Consider the following 25,085-nt stretch of genomic DNA (forward strand, 5'->3'; position numbering starts at 1 on the left):
GCTTTTGAGGTTGGTCAGGAAGCTGCAGCTGGTGCAAAATGTGGTGGCGAAACTACTCACTGGGGCAGGGTATCACCAACATGTCACCCTGCTGCTGAAAGAATTGTACTGGCTGCCCATTTGCTACCAGGCCAAATTCTAGGTTCCAGTCTTGATGTAGAAAGCCCTATACAGCTTGGGACCAGGATACCTGAAATACCGTCTTATCCCTTGTATAACCTTATCCCAGTCTGTGTCTGTGTTGGAATTACTTATTAATATCTTTTTAAATCTTTTTTTTAAAATGATATGTTTTTAACCTTTTTTTTAAAGATGTCTTCAAAGCTTTATTTAAAAAAATGTTTTTAAAGTTGTTTTGTTTTAATGTATTTTAAAGTCTGTTTTTATCATGTTTTAAAGTGTTTGCCACCCTGGGCTCCTGCTGGGAGGAAGAGCAGGATTATAAATCAATCAATCGATTGATACGAACAAACAAACAAACAAACAGTGGTTCTCAAACATTTTTCCCAATGGAGCACTGAAAATTTCTGAGAGGATTTTTGAATTAAAAATTAATATGAGTATTTAATCCAGACATGCCCTGGACTACCTGAATGAAGCTTGTGGACTACAGTTTGGGAACCACTGGTACAGAACATTAAGATTTGGGCATGTATCCAGTTGATACAAAAAAATCACCAAAGAGAAGAAGTTCCAAATATGGTGATATGACTAGGCCAGACATTGTATGCAAGTAGTATAGGTTGATCACTTCCTATGAAACTGCTAAGCCCTGCCTCTTTTGAGTTTGATTGATGACATTACCAGATATCCCACCCCAGAAATCCCACCCTGGAATCCCACCCTGGAGGTTCTGGTCCCTCCAATGACATCACTGGATATCCTGCCTCCCAGAAGCCCCACCCTGGATTTCCCACCCTGGAAACAAAAGCCATGAGACCCCCCCCGAGCATGTAACCCCTCAGTGGACCAGTGGGCACAGTTTTAGTCAAAATGGGGTCCTGGATTGGTCCTATAGAGACATGTGACCTCTCTACGATCACGTGGTCCCCAGAAGACCAATAAGAAACAGTATAAGCCCCTAAGTCAAAATAGGGTGCCAGAAATGGACTCCAAAGGGGTCCATTTCTGGCACCACTCCTCCAGATTGGCCCAATAGGGACATGTGACCCCTATACAGCTACATCACCCCATCAGAGACCAATAGGGTAGGGTTTTGAAGCCCTAACCAATCAGGAAAGGGGCTATGAACAAAATTTCACCACAGAGGTGTTTATAGTGGATCAGGTCATCATCAGAAGAAGGAGACATGTCTTCCTGTTAAAATATTATGTGGGAGAGCCTGTAGTTGACTGTAGTTGTCTCTTTCTATTCTGACGAATTGCAGAAGTTTAATGCCAAACAGGATAAGGTGTACAGGATTGAAAAAATTCTAGCAAGAAAAAGGGGTAGGAGAAAATATCTATAATGAGTTTCCACCGGGCCGTGAAGACCTGGCTCTTCAGGCAGGCTTTTGGGGTGGGCTAGATTTTATCATCATTGTTTTCAGATTTTAATGTTTATTTATTTGTATGCCTATTTTGTATGTCGCCCAGAGTGGCTGGATAGCCAGCCAGATGGGTGACTAAGAAATTCAATGAATAAATAAATAGTGAAGTGGTTAGGCTGGCCCAGTAAGTTCAACAGTTGGGTACTTGCTTCTGAGCTTTGTGAACCTGCATACAAGAATGGGAGATAGTAGTTTTTACATTACCCTGCCTAGCAATGCCTGTATAACTGTTTTTCCACAGAACGCTAGCTGAGCCTTTACTATTTTCCTAGCAAGACCCCTGGATCTACTGGGGCATGGGAAGTAGGGCTAGTTGAGATACAGCACCCACTCAGCTAGAACAGTCTAACGTCTGATGTGTGATTTGAAATTGCTAATGGAGAAAAAATACTGTTGACATTTTCCAGCAGTTCAGGGATGTTTGAGTAATAGTCACATCACAGATGGTAAGACCATGTTTTTTCTGAGCGCAGTTTTGTCATATTATGCATGTACCTTTCTTTTTTTGGCAACATACAACTTTTCCTTAAGAGTCAGAACATTTAAAGCAAGGGTGGGGCATAAGATTGCCAGCTCAGAAGTATCCCAAACCCTGAGATTTCAGGGGCAGGCCCTAGTGAAGTCATAGGGGTGTGTGCTCTAGTGGTGTCATAGGGGCGTGCCCTACTGATGTCATTAAGTATGATATATTAAGCATCAACCTCAGTTGTTTGGAGCATACTACCCAAACAAAAAAATTCTCTGATAGGAAATTAAGATAGAAATCTTAGCTAAATGAGGGTGTTTCCAGGTCCAGCTGAAGTGATAGGATCATTCCTTCTCACCTGCTTAGCGAGCCTGGGTAAGGAACACTTAATCTAGCCTTCTTGCTTCTGGAAAGAAGGATTTCAGTGCCTTCAGGCCAGGCCAGTCACCCGAAGGCCATTGTAGGAAGAAAACCTAGTGTTGTGGAGATGTTAGATGGGAGCACTCGGCAGTAAAGATGAATGGCCCTGAAGGCTGCAATTCCAAACATACTTACTAAGGGACTAAGCTCCATAGAACTCAACAAGACATACTTCTGAGTACATATTGTTAGGATTGTGCTGTTGGTAAGGCTTGACTAGGGATCTTCTGCAAAAATATCCATGTCAAAGCAGGGTTGGCAACCCCTTGCCTGCAATGCCCTGTCTGTCTTTTAACATGGCTGCTCCAAACTTCTTTACAGACTTGACCCTTCACTGCAAAGAGATGTTTGAAAAATGAGTAAGAGTTAAGAGGATTATCTGCTCTTTCCTGCCTACTCTGTGGGCTGCTATAAACTCACTTTAACAGCCAACCCAATTCCAGTGAGTAATAACTGACAGAGACAAAACACATATGGTTTGGTCTACCTTCACAGGCAGTAGATTGGGAACCACAATTGAAGCTGCAAATTCTCTGTTTAAAAAAGTATCTTTCAAAATTGTTCTTTTCAATTCACTAATGAATGCACAGCATACTAAGGCAGATCCATACCATGCATTTAAAGGACATTCAACATACATTTGAAACACATGAATCCCACCACAGAATCCTGGGAACTGTAGTTTAAGGGTGGTGGGAACTATAACTGTGGGGGGAAACTACACTTCCCAGGATTCTTTGTGGGAAGTCATGCACTTTAAATGCAAGTTGGGTGTGCTTTAAATGCATTATGTGGATCTGCATTATTATTATTGTTATTGTTATTATTATTAATGATAATAATTAATAATAATAATAATTTACAACCATAGTGTGAAATCAGATACATATCAAGACAAAGTATGAAGAAATATTTAAATAACCATGAGTGTCAAAGATGTTTATTATTTACACAACCTGTAAAGATATTTATAGTGCAATCCTATGCATGTTTACTCAGAAGTAAGTCCCAATGGGGCTTACTCAGACAGGGAAGCATGCACAGATCTGCAACCTCAAGTGATAAGGAGCTTCACTCACCGAACCCAAAGTTCAGAATCATGACGCATTAAGCTGTTTTGCAACTGTTTTATACTTGTTTTATGGTTATTAGATTTTAATTGGCTTTATTTTTTGTTGTGAGCTGCCTTGGTTTCCAATCCTACCTCACAGGGTTGTTGGAAATATTCCATATTTACACACACTGGAGATGTAAAAATACATATAATATAATAAGTTTAATGTCAAAACCAGTTGCCATTGCAGAACATTTTTTTAAAAAAATAAGTATTATTTTCCTGCCAAATAAAAGCAGTGACACCTAAGTAAACCCTGCCTAACTGCTTAAAAAAAAAAAAGGATTGGAGGGAGAAAGATTTACAACACAATCCTTTTCTATGGTCACTCAAAAGTCCCACTGATTTTCAGCACAATCCTTACCATGTATACGCAAAAGTAAGTCCTACTGAATTCAATGGGGTTAACTCGGAGGCATGTGGAGTTAGCATTGCAGTTTTACTCCCAGGAAATCTTTGTATTGGGAAGGTTTTCCAAACAGGCTATAGATAAGACAAACTGCCCTACAGTCCAGTAAAATTTAAACTTGTTTGACTCCTTAATGAGAAAAGTATAATACTGCAGCATGTACACTTTTTAAAACTTCTGTTCAAAAATTATTTGGAAGATAAAATGTATAATATGTCAATTTTTGCAAGTAGTTAAAAAAATTCTGTAAGTACACTTTTATGCCTACCAAGATCTTGCTGTGATCTTCTGTTGTAGTAAAATTCTATGCATCTTTACTCAGAAGTAAGTCCCAATCCTGTTCAGAGAAAGTACTCTTTATGCTGTTGAAAGCTATACATTTACTGAATTTCTGATGTGAGACAAGCAGGAAAAGGAAACTGTTCACAGAACTTGAAATGGGGTTTAGGTATTGCCAGAGGTCAACATATCTTGTCAATCACAACCCTGACTTCACTTATTGGCTAAAAACCTGAAAGGGCAGGGATTAGAGCAGCCAGTACTAAAATAAGTTGTGGGAGGGGGCTGACATTTTGGGTTATATATTTTGAACCAGGCCTCTTAGAAACTTAATATTTTTTTTAAGTGAAAGCTAAGAGTCCAGGGATTAAAGTGATTCACACGGAGACTCAAAGAGGACCCAAAAAAACTGGAGTCTCTCGGCGAAAACCAAAGAGCTGGCAGCCCTCATAGGGAACCATTTTTCACCTTGAGGGCCACATTCCCTTTGTGTGCAACCTTCTGGGGGCCACATACCACTGCTGAATGGGGCCAGAGGAAAAAATGGGCAGAGCAATGGATGTGATTCTTACCTTTCCACAATAGGCCACATTTCAGACATGCAAAGGTCAGTGGTTTCTACATACAAGCACACATATCTTTTCATCTAAGCAAACAAGAGCCATTATCAGAGTTGAATGGCACATTCCAGCCAAGCAAAAATACTCAACAAGGGCATGGAGCAGGGCCAGTGAGGGATGCATCTTCCAGAATGGATTATTGCAATCTGCCCTCGAAGATGGCATGGAAACTTCAACTAGTTTAGAATGCAGCAGCCAAATGACTGGTTAGGGTGCCACTGAACATTCCAATAAGCCTCATTTCAAAACAGCAGCATTGGTTTTCAGTTTATTTCTGGGCACATTTCAAGATGCTCAAATTAGTGTTTAAAGCACTAAACTTTAAAGTACTAAACTAAAGCCTAAATGATTTAGGCTGTAAATATATGAAAGACCACTTCCTTTCCGAGATTCACAGAGGAATATTTTGTATCTATTAAAGGTTCTGAGTCATCTGTAAAGACAAACCCATGTAAAGAGTAATGCAATTTCAAAACAACCAAAGCATGAAAAGTAGTAGGTGAAGTTGATATGCAATGTAACCTTTAAAATAAAATTAAAAAAACACTACAGGCCACAATAGCTTTTTTGACTTCCATGAGCATATTTGGTCCAGAAGAACTCCCAAACTATGAACCTGGTGCTTAAAATTAGAGTGTAATTCTATTTATATCATGCACAATCCCATCTAGGGATATGCACCGACCAAAAGATTCTGTTTAGATCACAATTCATCACTTCAGAAAACATCCCTATTCAGTCTGAAGCAGTCGATTCACAAAAATGAATATCCATATATCCCCCCCTTCCCTATTGTGGGGACATTTTTTTAAAAAAGAAAAAGTCATATTGTTTTTCCCTTTTAACAGAAATAGATTAAAATTTCAGGTATAGTGTCCCCTCCCTAGTGGAAACAATATGTGAGGTTACAGAAAACTAGGACTACTAGCAGGACTAGCAAAGAGGCTAGAACAGACAAGAGCAAAGTGATACTTTACTTCAGTACCCCTTTCCCGAAGCCCTGTGATTGGAGAGCCCTGACAAAATAATCAGAGCTTGGAAAAGTTACTTTTTTGAACTACAACTCCCATCAGACCAATCCAGTTGCCATGTTTGCTGGGGCTGATGGGAGTTGTAGTTCAAAAAAGTAACTTTTCCAAGCTCTGAAAATAATTCCCTCTGATTGGAAGCTAGATCTGTCAGTCCTTGTCTACCTCTCCCCACCTTGGCATTTTCTTTATATGGCAAGCTTGAGGGGAAATGTTTCTGTTTTTACAGATACACTATCTGTATTTTTTAAAAATGGAAATGGACTGCCTTCAAGTCGATCCCGACTTATGGCGACCCTATGAATAGGGTTTTCAAGGTAAGCGGTATTCAGAGGTAGTTTACCATTGCCTTCCTCTGAGGCTGAGAGGCAGTAGCTGGCCCAAGGTCACCCAGTGAGCTTAATGGCTATGTGGGGATTGGAATCTTGGTCTCCCAGGTCATAGTCCAACACTCTAACCACTATGCCACACTGGCTCTAAAACACCCAAATCTCTAAATTGCCCCCAAATTGCTTTGCAGGTCCCAGCTTCAGTTCAGGGTACTTCAGAGAAGATACCTCTGAATCTATCTGAAGTGATCTGCTTCAGATTTTTTATTTAGCATTTGCCCGAGTCTGATGCACACCCCAAATCCCATCATCTGGAAAACAAAACCACACACAAGCATCATCATCATCTCAATTTTGTTCCAATTGAGCTTCAATCATCACTGATTTCAAGCACTTGTTCAGGGAGGGAATACTTACTCTTCCATGTTATATTGATTTAACTAAAGTACTTGGATGCATATTCAATTCTGATACGGATTTACATTTGGATGTGGTTCTGAGTGTGCACAATATTGCAAGCAATTCAGTGTTGTCAGGCTGGAGGCCTTTAAGCAGAGGCCTGACAGCTGGTGAATCAGGCCGGTGGGCCATCTAGTCCATCATCCTATTCTGACAGTGGCCAATGAGATAACAATGAAAAGCCCGCAAGCAGTACCTGAGTGCAACAGCTCTCCCATCCCTTCCTGCAGTTTCTATAACTGGCATTCAGAAGCATATTGCCTCTAGTAGTGGAGGCAAAAAAGCATCAAAATGCTCTATCTCTCCCTACCACCTGATTGCAGGGAGGGAGTGTGTGATGTTCCTATATTAATGTATATATGGTGTTGTTGTTTTAGAAGATACATGGTAAGTGGAGTGAAAGAGGAGGGGGAGTGAATGGGCAGTAGAATGCGAGATGATTGGCTGAGTGTTTAAAATGGCTGAATGTATAAAAGGAAGAGTGAGAGTGGAATCGGGGGGGAGAAGAGAACTGAGTGGGTTGGTTGGTGGGGTTTAGAGAGTTGTTTGCCAGGAGGGAGGTGGAGTTCAGATTAGTATTGAGTAAAACCATATGCTTATGTGCCTTAAGAAGAAATCTTGTTAATCTTGTTAGCTTTGTTATCTGTAATAAATACTTAATTTGGTTTACCAAAGGCCTGATCTGGGGTTTCACAGACCAGAAGGGAGGGTAAGGTAATGACCAAGGCTGAAGGGGAACTGTAACAAATGGTGGCAGCGGTGAAGAGACTAACAATACCAGTATTCAGAGTCTCTGGGAATACTAGTATTGGGACGTTACTGGTGGTTGCCTAGCAGGGGGATCTGTTGAGATCTGTGCTAGAGCGGGGATAGGTAAACCATAAGAGAGTGCGGTCCGGACTGGTGGAGTCCCTGGTGGTGCCTAGAGACAGGCAGTAACCACGAGCAGGTAGGAACCTGACAGGGAGAGCCAGGGAAGGACGCATCACACGTGGTGTCAGTAGCGGTGGGATATGAACAACAGAGAATCCAGATACAGTGGTGTGGCAAACAGAAATAACAAAACAAGATTTCTTGTGAGAGTGACTGGCAAAGAGTGTGTGGCAAAGAGTGAGTGAACTCAAACACCATGGCTGAATATATAAAAATGAAAAGAGAGGAGCTGGTGGAGAAGTGCATAACATTCAATTTACCTCACGAGGGTAAAGGCGTAGATGAATTGAGGGTAGCACTTATAGGATTTGCAACTGCCCAGCAAAAACAACCTGTCAGAGAAGAGACCCCAGAAGGATATTTAAGCAATCCCGCTTATATAGAGTACTTGAGAGAGAAGTGAAGATGGGAGGCTGAGGAAAAAGACAAGCAGAGGGAGTTGGAAGCTGAGAGATTGAGGAGGGAGGCTGATGAGAAAGAAAAGCAGCGGGTCTTTGAGGCTGAGGAAAAAGATAAACAGCAAGAGTTGGAAGCTCAGAGATTAAGGATGAAAGCTGAGAAGTTGAAGATGGAAACTGAGAGAATGAGAATGGGGTTTGAGGAGAGGGAGAAGCAACGAGCAGTGGATGCCGAACTACAAGTAGAAAAGTTAAAATTTGAAAGAGAGAAGTTTAATTCTGATGAAACAAGAAAGGACAGAGATGGAGCAGAAATAAAAATTACTCCAAAGGACTTTGCTGTCTATGAGCCTGGTCAAGATCCTCAAATTTACCTCAGCACCTTTGAAAAAGCAGCTCAGTTGTGGGGGCTACCTGAAGATAAATACATGCAGTATTTATCAAATCTGATTAAAGGGGAATTGGCTGAGGTATACCAATATTTCCCCTCAGACAGGCCCGTCACCTATGCTGAATTCAAAGAAGCAGTGTTTAAAAGATTCAGACTGGGGCCTGATTATTTTAGAAAGCTTTTCAGAAATTGCCAGATACAGACAGGGAGGTCTTTTGTGGAACTGGGAGCAAAGTTGATGGATATATTTGGAAAGTGGATGAGTAGTGCCAAAGCTCAGTCAGTGGAAGAGGTGAAAAGCCTCATGATACTGGATCAATTATACCATCAGTTACCACCAGAAATAAGGCTCCTGATCAAAGACCGTTCCCCTACATCTGTGCAGGAGGCCGCAGAGATGGCGGATCACTTCGCCTCCAATAGAACTGGCTGGGTGGGGAAAACATCAAGAGAGTTTAAAACCAGACCATATAGTGCTGGCAGAAGGGATGTGGTACCACAGCGAGTGAGTCCTCCAGTAAAATCTGAAGGGCACAGGACACCCCAGAGTGGATCTGTGTACCCTAAAAGTGAGGAGAAATTATGCTACAAATGTGGTAGACCGGGGCACCTACGTTTTCAATGTGAGGTTGCCAACCCCATTAGTAATCCTGCTCAGACAAGGACAGTGAAAACAGAGCCCAAGGCTTTAGAAGCAGCGAAAAAGGTTCAGTTCTGCCAGATAAACTGGACAGAAGTAACAGACCTTCATTCAAGTCTGAGAGAGGAAGTGAGTGTACAAGGGGCAAATTATTGGGCATTGCTTGATACTGGTGCCGCTCATACATTACTGAGGCCAGATTTAATAAAATCTGAGGTAATATTACCTCAGGAAACTGACTATCCAAGGAGTGAGAGGTCAACCAGAAAGTTTGCCTGTGGCCCTGGTGGATATGACTTGGAGAGGCCGAGAGGGCCGATATAAAGTAGGCATTAATGCCCAGCAACAAGAACCAGTAATACTGGGAAGGGATGTAATGGGCGCCCAAGGAAAGATCTATGTAGTGACCAGACAGCAACTTGGCAGAGAAAAAGAAGCCATATTAAGGGGGGCTGAAACAAACAGGGTGGAATCTGTTAACCAGCCTCAGGTCACCATAGCAACCACTAGCAGGCCTGCTGAAGGAGACAAAATGTATCAAGTGGTCTCTGGGAAAGAAGCAGAGCAATTCAGGGAAGAGCTGCATAAAGATAAAAGTTTGAAGCAGATAAAGGAACAAGACCTGACTCAACAGATTCCTTTCACTGACAAACTGAGGAATCAAGTTGTGTGTGAGAATGGGATTTTATATAGACTGTGGATGCCTGCTGAGAGAAAGGATGAATGTGAACCAGTGAAGCAATTGATAGCACCTAGCAAATACAGAACCAGATTGCTAGAGGTAGCCTACGATGTCCCATGTGCAGGACATCTGGGAATAAAAAAGACCAAGAGGAGATTGGCTGCACATTATTATTGGCCAAATATCTCCAAGGATGTAAAACAACATTGTCTATCTTGTGGAATATGCCAAAAGGTGGGAAAGAGTGGAGTAAAGGCCAAGGCACCCTTAAAGACCCTTCCTATAATTGGACAACCCTTTTATAGAGTGGGAATAGATTTGGTGGGCCCTTTTTCCAAACCCACAAGGCATGGCAAGAAATATCTAGTGGTGGTGGTGGATTTTGCCACCAGGTACCCAGACGCAGAAGCACTGAGATCTGTAGAAGCTCCTGTAGTGGCAGAGGCTTTATTAAAAATCTTTATGAGGCTGGGTTTCCCTCATGAAGTGCTGACGGATCAAGGCAGTGTATTCATGGGAGAAGTGATGCAATGTATGTGGAAATGTTGTGGTCTAAAACATCTAAAGACCACTACTTACCATCCCGCCACTAATGGGCTAACTGAGAGATTCAATGGAGTTTTGAAGGGCATGATCAGAAGCTATGTTCAAGATCACCCACAAGACTGGGATGAACGTTTGGGATGCTTCTTATTTGCATACCGAGAAGTCCCTCAGGAGTCAACAGGCTTCTCACCCTTTGAACTAATGTTTACTAGAAAAGTGAGGGGACCTTTGGAACTGCTAAAAAATTCATGGGAAGGAACTCTGGGAGAGTACAAAACTTCTGTAGTAGATTTTGTATTGGAATTCCGCAATAAATTAACATCAATGATGGAAGTAGTGAAAGAGAATTTGAGTCATGCACAGGAGAAGCAAAGTTACTGGTATGACAGAACAGCCAGAGAACGTGTGTATGATGTGGGAGATATGGTTATGGCGTTCATACCCAGGAAACATGACAAATTACAGGCTAACTGGGAAGGACCATATACCATCAGGCTTGACACAGTGACGTATGTAATCACCACAGACCAATTAAACAAAAGCGAAGTGGTTCATGTAAATATGTTAAAGCCTTACCATACCAGGGATGCAAAGGTGTTGCAAGTTACCTTATTCCCTGAGGGAAGTGGGCCTGAACTTCCAGATTTGGTACAGGAAAGCAAAGTCAAAGGAGGGGTAGATCAAGTGGAATGGTCAGAGGAGGTAGAGGAGGAAGTAAAAGAAGAGATTCTGAGAGTTTTGAAAACCTATAGGAATCTCTTTAGCAACAAACCTGGCTGAACCAGTATAGTTATACATTCCATTGATACTGGAGATCATGCCCCAATCAGATCTGTTCCGTACTGTGTGAATGGGAAAGTTTTGAATGAGATCAAAAAGGAGGTGGAAGATATGCTGGAATTAGGAGTGATCAGGGAATCCATCAGTCCCTGGGCCTCAAGTATTGTCCTGGTTCCGAAAAAAGATGGAACGACCAGGTTTTGCATTGATTATCGGCTAATCAATAAAATTACTGTCCCAGATGCGTATCCTATGCCTAGGGTAGACGCAATGTTAGAGTTATTGGGGGCAGCAACCATTATCTCTACACTAGATCTCTGTAAAGGATTTTGGCAAATGGAACTAGACGAGCAATCCAGAGCCAAAACTGCCTTCAGTACACCAGATGGGTTATATGAGTTTGTGACCTTACCCATGGGACTAAGGAACTCACCAAGGTCATTTCAGAGGCTAATCAATACTGTGTTGCGAGGCATGTCAGATTTTGCAGTGGCCTATATCGATGACGTGGCCATTTTTAGCAAGTTGGTGCCTGAGCATGTCCAACACCTGACAACAGTATTGGAGGCCTTAAGAAAAGCAGGCCTCACAATAAAAGCTAAGAAATGCCAGTTTGGACTAAAGGAAGTAATCTATTTAGGACATAAGGTGGGGAGTGGGAAAATCACCCCCTTATGGAGCAAGGTGGAGGCAATACAAGCGTGGCCGATCCCCTTAACCAAAAAACAAGTAAGGGCATTGCTGGGTGTGGCTGGATTTTATAGGAAGTTTGTGAGAAATTTTGGGGAAATAGCAACCCCCTTGCATGAATTAACAAAGAAGAAGTGTTCTGAGCGTGTGGTATGGACGGATGAATGTCAGAAGGCTTTTGATCTACTGAAGCAAGCCTTGTGCCAAGGACCCATATTAATAGCACCAGACTATGAGGAACCATTCATCGTGGCTACAGATGCGTCGGACCTGGCGCTGGGAGTCGTCTTGCTACAGGAGAGAGAAGGCACCAGACATCCAGTGGCGTACCTGAGTCGCAAGCTGACGCCGAGGGAGAAAAACTATTTGTCGGTCCAGAAGGAGTGCCTAGCGGTCGTGTGGGGACTGAACAAGTTGCGCCCATACGTGTGGGGACGAAGATTCACAGTGACTACGGATCATCGGGCCTTGTTATGGTTACAGACTATGAAAAACCATAACACTATACTGCAGAGGTGGTCCTGGGCCAGTTTCTATAACTGGTATTCAGAAGCATATTGCCTCTAGTAGTTGAGGCAAAAAAGCATCAAAATGCTCTATCTCTCCCTACCACCTGATTGCAGGGAGGGAGTGCTCATCCTAAACCAGTGCCTGGAGGCTGTGAAGGGCTGGATGTGGGCTAAAAAACTGAAACTTAATCCAGACAAGACAGAATTACTGCTGGTCAAGGGAAAAACTGCACCAGGGATGGATTTGCAACCTGTTAAGAACATAAGAAGAGCCTGTTGGATCAGGCCAGTGGCCCATCTAGTCCAGCATCCTGTTCTCACAGTGGCCAACCAGGTGCCTGGGGGAAGCCTGCAAGCAAGACCTGAGTGCAAGAACACTCTCCTGTTCTTGATGTGGTTGCACTCCCCTTGAAGGAGCAGGTCCACAGTTTGGGAGTCCTCCTGGATCCTGCCCTGCTGCTTGAATACCAGGTGGCTGTGGTAGCCAGGAGTGCTTTTGGCCAACTCAAACTGGTCTACCAGCTGCGTCCATTCCTGGAGGCAGTTGACTTGGCCACAGTGACACATGCATTGGTGAGATCGAGGCTTGATTACTGTAACACACTCTATGTGGGCTGCCTTTGAAAATAGTTCGGAAATTACATTTGGTTCAAAATGCAGCAGCCAGAATGTTAATTGGAGCACGGCACAGGGAGCATATCACCCTGTGCTTTATCAACTCCACTGGCTCCCAATTTGCTTCTGGGCCCAATTCAAAGTGCTGGTTCTGACCTTTAAAGCCCTAAACGGCCTTGGACCAACATACCTGAGGGACCACTTATGCCCATATGTACCTGCCCGGGATTTAAGATCATCTGCCTCTGGTCTCCTCTGGAGTGAAAGACGTTAGACTGACAGGCACATGGGAGAGAGCTTTTTCAGCTGTGGCCCCCAAGCTTTGGAACACCCTACCCCAAGAAGTCCGCTCTGCTCCCTCCCTGATGGTTTTCCGGAGACTTCTGAAAATGATCTTGTTCCGGAGAGCCTTTGGGAGGGACTGAAGGTAGAGCCTGACACTGATTTTATGCCTTCTATGTTAAATTTTACCCTTTTTTTATTATTATTATTAAAAAAAATTTATACCCTGCCTTTTAGCTAAAGGCCCTCAAGGCGTCTTACAAAGATAAATAAACACAGGTATAAAAATACAATAAAAGCAATACAATTTACAAAAATTAAATTAAATAACAAATAACATTATAATAACAAATAGAATTAAATAACAAATAACATTATCATTATCAGCGCCGCCCAGAAAGAGGAGGTGGTGTTAGCGGGGACGGCAGCTCCCGAGAGGCAGAAGGGTGACAGGCATTTGTTACAGCTGAGCTGTTTGCTGTTTCAATGTTGTCTTCCTCTCCATGTCCTCGGGCTCGCTCAGCTGATGCTCCCTGGGCTTCTGCTGCTGGTGATGGTTTATGTCAGGGGGTGGCTGCGGGAGCTCGGGCTCAGTGACCTGGGCCTTGCCTAATCCTAACACCGCATCTGATTTGGGGATGGTGCTGTGCTCCAAAAATTCTTTTATCTTCTTTGGACGCTTTGAAAATGGTAATTCCTCATAGCCCAGCATTCGTGCATCCGCAATAGACTTGTCATCTGCTTCCACAGCCTCTCAGCTGCTCCAGGAACTTATCTCAGCTCAGCTCACCCTGGAGAGCATAGTGAATTGCCAAGGCCTGCAGTATAGCTCCATTATAACCCATGGAATTGGAGTGTGTCAACTCAGCACTCAGTTTAGCGAACTTCTTTACGTCTTGAACATTAGAGTAAGCTAATGAAATGTCTGCCACTCTCATGGCACCACCATTCCCATAGGAGCCTTTCCCATTAAATTGCTGTCTTGCTGGCTCAAACACATCTCTGCATTTGGAACGAAGGCGTTTCTTGAATACAGTAATCACACCAGCTCCATAGGTGCGGTCAGGGTCCTTCTTATATTCCTCAGCAAACCACTTTGCCATATCCACTTCATCAAAGTCCCGCTTGGCTAGTAGTGACCTCACTATTGAGTGGGTCATTGCTGTATCATCGCTGTAGAAGAGGATTTTCCTGCCACCCTCCTCTGCCGCCTCTGACTGGAGCGAGCGCACGAAGCTCAGCAGCTCCGTCAAGTTGACCGATTTGAAAGCTTCAAAGCTGCCACCCAAGCAGCTGCCCAGCAGTGCCCCAAGCAAGCAGCCCCGGACCCGGCTCCGGCTAAGGGCCAAGGCCATAGCAACCCCGCTTCCCACCATCCCAGCCGCCGCCATCTTGGCTCCTCTTGTAGTCCCCTTTAGTACCACTCCCTATATAGATATGTATATATGTGTGTGTGTGTGTGTGTGTAGTATTATATGTATTTTAAATGTATTTTAATGTTTTGTGATTTTATTGTTTACCATTTTGTTATGTACGTCTTTGATTTTATTTTTGTAAGCCGCCCCGAGTGCCCTATTACAGGGTAGAATGGCGGGATAGAAATATTTTAAATAAATAAATAAATAAATAATGTGTGCATGTGGATGCAAGGAAGGTTTTCCCCATGACCTTTTTCCCCTGGCCAAACTAACAAACCTGACGTTGCCATTGACTATCTTCTATCATTTTTTTCATGCATGTACCTAAGTACAGCCCTCAATTCAAGATGGGGAAATGTGATAAATATTATACAGAGCTTGGAAAAGTTACTTTTTTGAACTACAACTCCCATCAGCCCCAGCCAGCATGGCCACTGGATTGGGCTGATGGGAGTTGTAGTTCAAAAAAGTAACTTTTCCAAGCTCTGATTATGAACGTACAAACCTCAGGGGCCCGTCCCATATGCAGAGTCTGCCTCCAGCTTCAACCCTTCCCCTCCTTTCGCACCCAGCTAGAGATGGAAAGTTCTGTCAGTTTTGGTTCTTTCAGTTTCTCATTTTTTCCCATTTTAAATTCAGTTCTCTGCATTTCTGCAGCAATTTGTGATTCTTTTTTTTAAAAAAAAATCATCATGAAAATTCTCCAGCATTTTAGTGTGAAATTATCCTAATAAACACATTCTTGTAGTCAATTTTGGCTAACATACACATTATTGCAAGTAATTTCTCGTCATGTTTTTGTATGTTATTTTCACTCATATATTCATTTTTATGCACACCTCCCCCCAACATAAGCATTTTGTAAACATTGTTTGTTTTGCAAACTGCATTGCAAAATTCAAATAGGTGCAAATGTCAAAGGTTGACTGTGGGCTCATCCAGACGACTGTAAAATGTGTGACATGATCGCTTTGTGTTTTCATTGTTTTTTGGTCGTCCATATGATGCTGTGCGCTTTTGCACATTTTTGTGTGGTTAAATCCACTCCTGCAATACCGCAAATCATGTGATTTGCTTTTTTAAGCCAGGAATCATCCGCTGTACCTTCAGGCGCTCGGATGCAATACTGAGGACTTTACAGCTGGGGGCGTTTGATGGGCGGTTCTTGGGCGGTTCCCCATATCCCCTCATTCTCAGCCAATCAGGTATTTCCACTGTTGCGCATGTGTGCAAATGTCCAGGGAAAGCCCGGGAAAAAGGAACCTATCAGAGCAATGGTGTGGTGTTGGGGGACCCGCTGCAACTTCTACTGTGCAGATGCAAAAAAGCGCATTTGCGCAGAAGCAGCAACAGCAGTTAATTTTTATCCAGCCTGCAAACTGGGCAGCCACTCAGGGTGAGATCTGCAATTGTGGTTGTTCGTAAACTTTTAAGGGAGAAAATATTTATCTTTGCCTAACCTCCACCTCCCACCCCCACCCCCGCATCAAATGCCCTTCTTGAATGTATTGGTCTTTGTTTCCAGGCATCCAGAGTCAAGGGAGAGGGGGGGAGAAGAGAAATAGAGGCTTTCCTCTTGGATTACAGACACTCACACACCCTTAGTCAATTTCACTTTCCTGCCTGCAAGGCTACTCTCTTTGAGTCTTGTCAATTTCAACCATAGCCTGCAGGTTCTCTGCAGCCCAGCTGAGCTGAAAAGCATACAGTCGCTTTTGTGAAATATCGCAAATACAAGCAAAAAACCCACAGGAATTATTGGCATATAAGTGGTTTGCTAGAGCGTCTCAGCCACCCACAACCATAGAGACTGGTGGTCTACCTTCCTAGACATGACACATCGTTACTTGCTGTTCTGGAGAAATAAGTGGAATTGCAATCATGTGTATCTCCAGAAACGTTAAAGGTGAAAAGCATACCATCAGTTTTGCGAAATATTGCAAATACAAACAAACAAAAATACAGGAATTATAGGCATATAAGTGGTTTGCATGTTTCTTTTATCAGAGGGAACATCGCAAAGACTGTGCTGGTCACTTCAGCGCAGATTGACACAGCAGCACGCAGGGCTGTTTGCCCACATTCCCTGCCTGAGCCAAGAGCGGCCACCCATGGGGGGGGCTGTTTGCTTCCCTCAGGGGAAGCATTCCTGCTGCCGAGCCGCATAAGGGTCTGGGGCTGAACCCTGCAGTGAATGAGCCCAAGGGTCATGGGGGGATTCGCCCGGCGATTACAAGCGCTGATCCCTTGCACTGCCCACAATCCCCCTGGATGGTCAGGAGCACCTGGAGACACACAACCCGGCCAGCGCTGCTCCAGAGTGATGAGCGACAAGGAACTCCATTACAGCCACTACTACCAAACCATCAGGAAATTCAAACTTTCGCGCTGGTACGTTCAAGCGCATGCGCCTTGTTGTGCTTTGTTGCAAAGGGGGAGAGGAGTATACGTCATATTTTTGTGGACCAATTGGCTGATAGGGGGGAGTGTTATGGGCGGAGCTGGGGAAAAGCAAGAAGAAGTACGGGTCTTCTTGCTGCGTGTGTGGGCGCAAAAAAAGTGGGTTTTTTTATTGGGAAAGAGCAAACAAACAGGCAAAGTGAGGACTGTCAGATGACGAACCGGATATGGAAAACGTGGATTATCCCGCTCCGTTTGGATGAGCCCTGTGTTTCAGTTCTCATATTGTTTCAGAAAGTGCAAATTTGATAAATTCCCCTTCAAATGCAAATTGATTTCAAATTTCCCTATCAGCACATCCACCCATTTTACAGAGGCCAGTGATGTTTGGAGGCAAGGTGTTATTTTCCTCCCCAATGTGTCATTTCATGAATATGTGGATGCTGCGCCACAGCAAAGAATAGCCAAGCCAGGAGGAGAAGCAAAGAAATGGGAGGTAATGAGGTGAGAGAGACAAGGTTGATGCAAATAATCTGCTACTTTATCTTGCAGGACTGGCAATTAGAAACTAATGTGTGCTCTGTCAGGACACAAATTTGAAGGGGGGGAAGAGAGGGAGAAAATAGGATTAATGCTGCAATGTATTATAAAGAAGGATGTTTTACTCTTTGTTGCATAGGCCACATCCGCAGTATAAATTTAAAGTACTAGAATACCACTTCTGTTGCATTGATGACATACGTCTATTCACTAATAGGCAAAAAACCTTGCAGTTTAAGAATGTACCTATAGCCAACAAATATTTCTATCAAACTTTAAAAAGCAGGGAAATTGGGTAGCTATAGCAAATGTACTAGGGGAGCAGGAGACCTGACCTCATCTCTGAGATACTGTATTGCCCTACAAATTTGTCAAAATGCAAACACAATTTGGGTTGGTCTTTCACAGTCCAATCCACTTCCTGTGTAGCTTGGAAGAATTTGGTAACATTCCAGTGAACAGACAAATCTGGGAGATCCACCAGTCTGCTACTGACAATCCTCCAGTTCCAAGGTAGTGGTGAACCTGGAGCCAACCACAGGATAGGGTACCATGCCATATCTATAGTGCCTAAATAGCACACCTGCTAAGGGTGTGGCCCTTGACAGCTGTAATTTTCTTAGATTTTGGAGCTTGAGTGAATGTAGAAAGCCCTTAAGGCAACAAGTTAAACTGAAAGGTTTTTTGTTAATTGAATGTATAATTGGGTGAAGTGTTTCTTCTCATTTAAACTGTGTATTGTATTTTGCATTTTTAATGGCCTATAAACTGCCCAGGGAACTCAGTTATATGGTTGGTATACAAATACAATAATTAATTAATTAATATTCTATGTACATTCAGTTGAATGTGCTTAGAATCCTCCCTGTAATTGAGAATACTGTCTCATCACTTTGATCCTTATTCTAAGTGCATTCACCTGAACATGTTTAGAATCCTCCTCCAGAGCTCCCTCCTCAATACGGAGATACATGGAACAGTGGGGCAGGGTCTTGTTTGCATGCCCCACATCCTCCCCACATTAAGTCCACATGTATTCACTCAGAATTCCCAAAGAAGGCTGCAGAGGCAGCAAAATCTGGAAATGCACTCTGGAAATTTAATAAATAATAAATAAATAAATAATGCACATAGAGGGTTCTGCGTATGTGCAATGACAGTTAAAGTATAAGATAAGGCACAGGAAACAAGCCTTACATAGGTGACAAGAGGTCACTCTATCAATCAATATGGTCAGTAGTAAGGTATGTTTTTGTTTTGGCAGTAAGTTCAGGATCTGAGAGCTGAGCTTCTTCAATATGTTAAGATCAGCAGAGGGATGGCCTTGGTAGTTCCACCGTCCTCAGAAGTTCGGGTGGCCAGGAAGACAGCATGCTCTGTGGTAGTTTCTAAGTTGTGGAATTACCTCCCCACAGAGTCACATCTGGCACCTTCATTATATACTTTCCATCACATGCTGAAGACGCACCTCTTTATCCTAGCCTTTGACACTTCAGATACGTGTTTTCAGGACCCACCCTATTCCTGTGACTGTAATTTGTTTTAAACTGTTTTTAATAATGAATTTTACATTGTTGTAACCTATCCTGGACCTTATGGTGAAAGTCAGGTAAGTAATCTAAATAATAACAACAATAATAATAATAGAGAGGTGTGTGAAGCTGAACCTCTGCTGTTGTTGTAGCTGTGAGCTCTGGATGTCAGATCTGAGAAGTGAGGTGCTCATTTCAGTTCATCACCAAGCCCATGTACACGGCAGATGGCCCTGTAGCTCTTCATGAGGACAGACTAGTCTGCTGCCTGCATTCAGAAGAACTTGTGAGGGCATGAAGGATCTCCTCTTAATTATCCCAGAGTGCATGACATGGAATAATGGGCTCAAATTACAGGAAGGCAGATTTCAGCTGAACACCAGGAAAAACTTCCTAGCTGTTAGAGCAGTACGTCAATGGAACCAATTACCTAGGGAGGTGGTGGGTTCTCCAACACTGGAGGCATTCAAGAGGCAGCTGGACAGCCATCTATCGGGAATGCTTTGATTTGGATTCCTTCATTGAGCAGGGGGTTGCACTTGAGGGCCTTATAGGCCCTTTCACCTCTACTATTCTATAATTCTATGTAGGAGGAAGATGCACAGACTGTCATGCCCAAATGACCCTGCATGCTAGGTGAGGCCACTCCAACCTTAACCTTCCCATGCTGCTTGGGAAGGCCTGAAGGGGCTTCAGCTGAATGCACTTAGAAGCCTTCCTGCAAGACTCTCCATGTGCCCCTCAATTAGGGTTATCATCATTTTGTCATTTCAAAAAGAGTACATTTGGCTTCGATAAGTGAAAAGTAAGAGTATGCTGTTGTACCATCTCAAAAAGAGTACATGTACTCTTAAAAGAGTACAGTTGGTAACTCTATGGCGTCAATCTGAAGCTCAGAGAGTGGTCAACGAAAGAACAGGCCTTTTCTGTGGTAGCTCACCATTTATGGAATGCTCTGCCTAGGGAACTTTACCTGGAAGGTACATTGTTGACTGTTCAGTACCAGATAGTATTTTATTGTGCAGTTTTCGTATTTGGCTTTTATGTTTGTTATTTCTTAAGCTTAGTGCGGCCTTTATTGTCCTATGGGTGTATATTTATGATTTTATTCTTTTAAAAATCTTTGTATTGACACCTAGAGAATTTGTTTTATGAGGCGTCGCACAAATGAAATAAATATGTTTCCATTACTTTTTATTTTGCATAAAGTAATCATAACACAGGAAAATAACAATAAAATGGCAAACTATTTTTTTTAACTAAGGGTGCAATCCGACTGCTATTTACACTGGGCTGAAAGGAGTTGGATATGGCAGACCCCCAGCTGAGCTCCCTCATCCCAGCTCAGGTGCGGTGAAGCTGGGACTCAGCCAGCTGTGCTGGGGATCTGCCGGGTAAGTCCAGCCTGGCATAAGGGTGCTGGCTGAAGCCGGTGGAAGGCCGGAAAAAGTGATGTTCTGGGGGGGTGTCAGAGGAGGGGCTGAGGGGGTACTACCCAATATTCAGTTCTCATTCAGTTCCCTCCCACAACCTTTCATCGCTGCAGCAGGCATGCCGGGGAAAGGGGAGGCAGCAGGAAACATGTATTTTCTTTCCTTTTGCTATGTCCTCCCAGCACAGCCAGTGTCCTCCCCTCCAAGAGGTCTCCAAGCAGCCGATGGATGTGGCAGCCTCTGATGAGTTGGATTGCGCTGTAAAAGGTCTGAATTCTCATATAATATCACAACAGAGCAAAAAGGAAAAATTAAATAAAGTGATAGAATATTATATTGAAAATTATTTGTAAGATATGATAATTCTTTGTAAAATATGCTAGCTTTATTCATAAAGCTATTTTCCACTTCCTTTAAAACTAATTATCTGTGGAGGCTCCATTGATGTCCAGTTAGGTACAATACAGATTTAGCTACTTAATTTAATACTAGTTGTATATCTACTGAATTTACTCCATCTTTTTAAGAAACTGAGGAGGCATGTCTTCTCAGCTCCATTAGGTTCAATGGGACTTACTCCCAGGTAAGGGTGTACTGGATTGTAGGCACAGTCTCTCAGTCTAACCTACCTCACAAGGTTGTTGTGAGGATAAAATGGAGAGGAAGAAGAACCATGTACACCACCTTGAGCTCCTTGAAGGAAAGGCAGGATATAAATGTAACAAACTACTATAGTATCCTTGTGCAGCTCACATTTGCTCCAATAGGGAGTGCGTAAGAGAACTGCCTAGTAGATTGTGCTGAGAAGATGCAGCCCAAGTTGATGTGTGCGTGGAATGCAGTGCAGGGAGCAATTCCAACAGAGGCCATTCCAATCGGGTTTCAGGACTGGACATGGAACTGAAACAGCCTTGGTCGCCCTGGTGGATGATATGAGGAGGGCGTTGGATAGGGGAGAATTCACCTTCCTCGTCCTCCTGGATCTCTCAGAGGCTTTCGATACCGTTGACCACGGTATCCTTTTAGATTGCCTGGAGGGATTAGGAATAGGGGGCACTGTTTTATGGTGGCTCCGTTCCTATCTCTCAGACAGGCACCAACGGGTGGCATTGGGGGATGAGGTTACAGACCCTTGGCCTCTCAATTGTGGAGTGCCACAGGGCTCTATCCTCTCCCCCATGCTATTCAACATCTATGTAAAGCCGCTGGGGGCCATCATCAGGAGATTTGGGCTGCGGTGCCACCAATATGCGGATGACTCTCAGCTCTATCTCTCGTTTAAGTCCTCACCAGAGTTGGCAGTGGACACCATTTCCAAGTGCCTGGAATCCATAAGTGAATGGATGGGAAGGAATAGGCTGAAACTAAATCCCAACAAGATCGAGGTGTTGCTCGTGGGAGACAGGGGCAGGTTGGGGGATATAGACCTGGTGTTCAATGGGGTAAAATTGCCCCTAAAAGACCAGGTCCTCAGCCTCGGGGTCATTCTTGACTCCCAGCTGTCCATGAAGGCTCAGGTCTCGGCAGTGAGCCGGGCAGCTTGGTATCAATTACATCTGATAAGGAAACTGCAACCCTACCTTCCTGCCCATCTGCTCCCACGGGTGATACATGCCCTGGTCTTCTCCCGCTTAGACTACTGTAATGCGCTCTACGTGGGGTTACCCCTGAAAACGGTCCGGAAATTGCAACTGATACAGAATGCGGCGGCACATTTGATTAAGAACAGCCGTCGCCGTGATCATATCACTCCGGTGTTAGTAGATCTACACTGGCTACCAGTTGTTTACTGGGCCCAATTCAAGGTGTTGGTGTTGACCTTCAAAACCCTATACAGTTTCGGCCCAGTTTATCTGAAGGAGCGCCTCCAGCATCACCAATTATGCCGCCTGACGAGACCAGCCACACAAGACCTTCTCTCGGTCCCACCAGTTAAGATGGCGAGGCTGGTGCGGACCAGAGAGAGGGCATTTTCGATTGTGGCCCCCACCCTCTGGAATTCCCTTCCTTTTGATCTTCGCCATGCCCCTTCCCTGATAGGTTTCTGCCAGGCCTTGAAGACCTGGCTGTTCAGGCAGGCCTATGGGATTTCTGGGGTAGGTTGCTTTTAATACTGGTACATTAATTACTGTTTTGGTTTTCATTGGTTTTTATTGTATTTTACTGTGTAAATGTACGTCGCCTAGAGTGGCCGTTAATTCGGCCAGATTGGTGAGTCATAAATAAAATTTTATTATTATTTTATTATTATTATTATTATTATTACCCTTGCTGTGCTACCTTGGTAATTCACTGCCTTTGCTGTCCATGCACACTCTGTTGTTGTACAAATGTTGACCGCGAAGAGAGCTTCTTTCATGCTCCTACTATGAAACGCACACACAGAGAGCAGCAGTGGCTAGGTGCCACAGCTGTATCATGGGGCGGGGGGGCTCTATTGACCTCTAACAGCATTTCTTTGCCCTCCTTTCTATATGCAACATCAGAAGGATTATGCCCATAGTGCATGTAAATGGTTCCGCCTAAGTATTTATAGTAGATTAAAAGGCACTGGCCCTATCCCCCCTCCCCTCCTGATTGGTAGTGCATATTGTAATAGCCTGCTATACAGGATTTTGATAGTTCCCATGGGTGTTATTTCATCTCTGGTTCATTTAACATAATGTCATGGATATTACAACTAATTCCCTAATATTTGTGCCAGAGTAGATCGTATTTCAGCATGAATTAGAGTTTTCACTTCGGACAGAACTGCTTATTTATTTCCTAATCCAAATTTCTGTGAGAGCTGAAATTTATTTGTAGAGCTGAAGCAAGTATTTAAAACAAGCTTTGAAATGAACTGAATGAATGCACCTATTTTAAGATTGTGTGTTTGTGTTCATGTGTGCGTGCATGTGTTTTAAAGTCAGCAACTTTTGCAAAATTGAAGTTTGCATTTTGGTTCAGGGTATAAAACTCAAAAAGTGTTCTAAAAACTCATTTTGAAATTATGGACTTTTGAAACACTGCGTTCCTGGGAAGGCAGTATGCACACACAGGAAAAAGTTTGTGCACATGTTCAAGTACCAGAACTGGATCTCTGCATCCAGTTCTTAGACCTGTGCACATGGTGCCTAATACTGGATTGGGAACTATGTATGCAGCACAGAACTGATGGTAAATGTAAATGTTATTGACTCAAAAGAAGAAAAAATATTCCACAAGTGGTTGTTATTAGGGGAAGCAGTTCCAGGAAACACTAAGTGATGCACAGAAACCCAGAACAGTAGCCATTCTGCTGTCATGCTTGCAGGAGCAAATGTGATACATGATTGGTGTTTTCAGATGTGACAGAGGATAATGTTTTTTGGTGGGGTTATGAGACAGAATACTGCATCACTACCAAGCCCACCAAGCCCCATAGGTCTGTATTCAGGTTTATTTTATTTATTTAACCATGTATACCCTGCTTATTGAGGAAATCCCTCTATAATGTGGCCTACATTTCCCAATGAAAACCAATTCCACCTGACCCCAAAAAAAAAGGACAACATGCAGCAGCCAGTGTGGTGTAGCGGTTAAGCTATTGGACTATGACCTGGGAGACCAGGGTTCAAATCCCCACATAGCCATGAAGCTCACTGGGTGACCTTGGGCCAGTCACTGCCTCTCAGCCTCATGAAAACGACTTGAAGGCAGTACATTTTTTTTTTTTTTACCAAACAGCAGAAACCCCGAGACTGGATTACTGAAATGCACTCCACAGGCTTAACCTGGAAGCTGCAGCTGGTGCAGAATACACCAGCTAGGTTGTAGACTGAGGGTATCCTATCAACATCATATACCACCTCTGCTGAGGGAGTTATCCCTGCCTCCTCTGCATTCGTCAGATGGGGCACTGCTAAAAGTATTGGATGCCCCAGAGATGTGTGGAATGGCCATAGCTCAGTGGTAGAGCATCTACTTTGCATGCAGACAGTCCCAGGGTCAATCCCCAGCATCTCCAGGTAGGGCTGGGAGAGAACCCTGCCTGAAACCCTGGAGAGCCACTGCCAGTCAGTGTGGACAATGCTGAGCTAGATGGACCAATGGTCTGATTCAGTCCAAGGCAGCTTCCTGTGTTCCTATGTGTGCTTAGTTCATAGTAGAAACCAGGCTTTTAATGTTGCACTTCCGACCCTCTGGAATCTATTGCTGGCCAAAATTAGACAGGCACCCAGAATCATGATGTTTAGGTGTCTCCTGTAGAAATGGGTTCAATTGTTTTTTAGAATGTGTATTATTGCTGTTTTATCTTATTTGTATCTTGTTGTGCACTGCTTGATGGCCTCAGGCAATAAAGTGGTTTATACATTTATAAAAAATAAAATAAAATAATCACAGCACAGACCCAGCAAACTGTGTAGAAGCCAAAATTAAAACGTAGGTTGTAAGAAGCTGTTTGGAACTGACTTCCAATTGGGATAAGGCTGACTCCATCCACAGTGTGGGGGCTACTGCCAAAAAGGCCCAGTTTCCTGTGCCTGCCAGTCTGATAGTTTTCACTGGCAGGCGGTGCAGCAGGCCTCCCAACATTGATCTTAAGGTATTGGCAGGATTAAATGGGTGCAGATGGTTCTTATGGTTTCCTTCAGCCTCTCC

The 25,085-nt window shown here is 43.4% G+C and overlaps 1 pseudogene; it reads right to left on the minus strand.

Annotated features, from left to right (window-relative positions):
- Positions 1–1,679: 1,679 nt before the first annotated feature.
- Positions 1,680–14,530, minus strand: LOC133378033 (ADP-ribosylhydrolase ARH3-like; annotated as a pseudogene).
- Between the last annotated feature and the right edge of the window lie 10,555 nt (positions 14,531–25,085).

The sequence above is a fragment of the Rhineura floridana genome, chromosome 2, assembly GCF_030035675.1.
Source record: "Rhineura floridana isolate rRhiFlo1 chromosome 2, rRhiFlo1.hap2, whole genome shotgun sequence".
NCBI classification, from domain to species: Eukaryota; Metazoa; Chordata; class Lepidosauria; order Squamata; family Rhineuridae; genus Rhineura; species Rhineura floridana.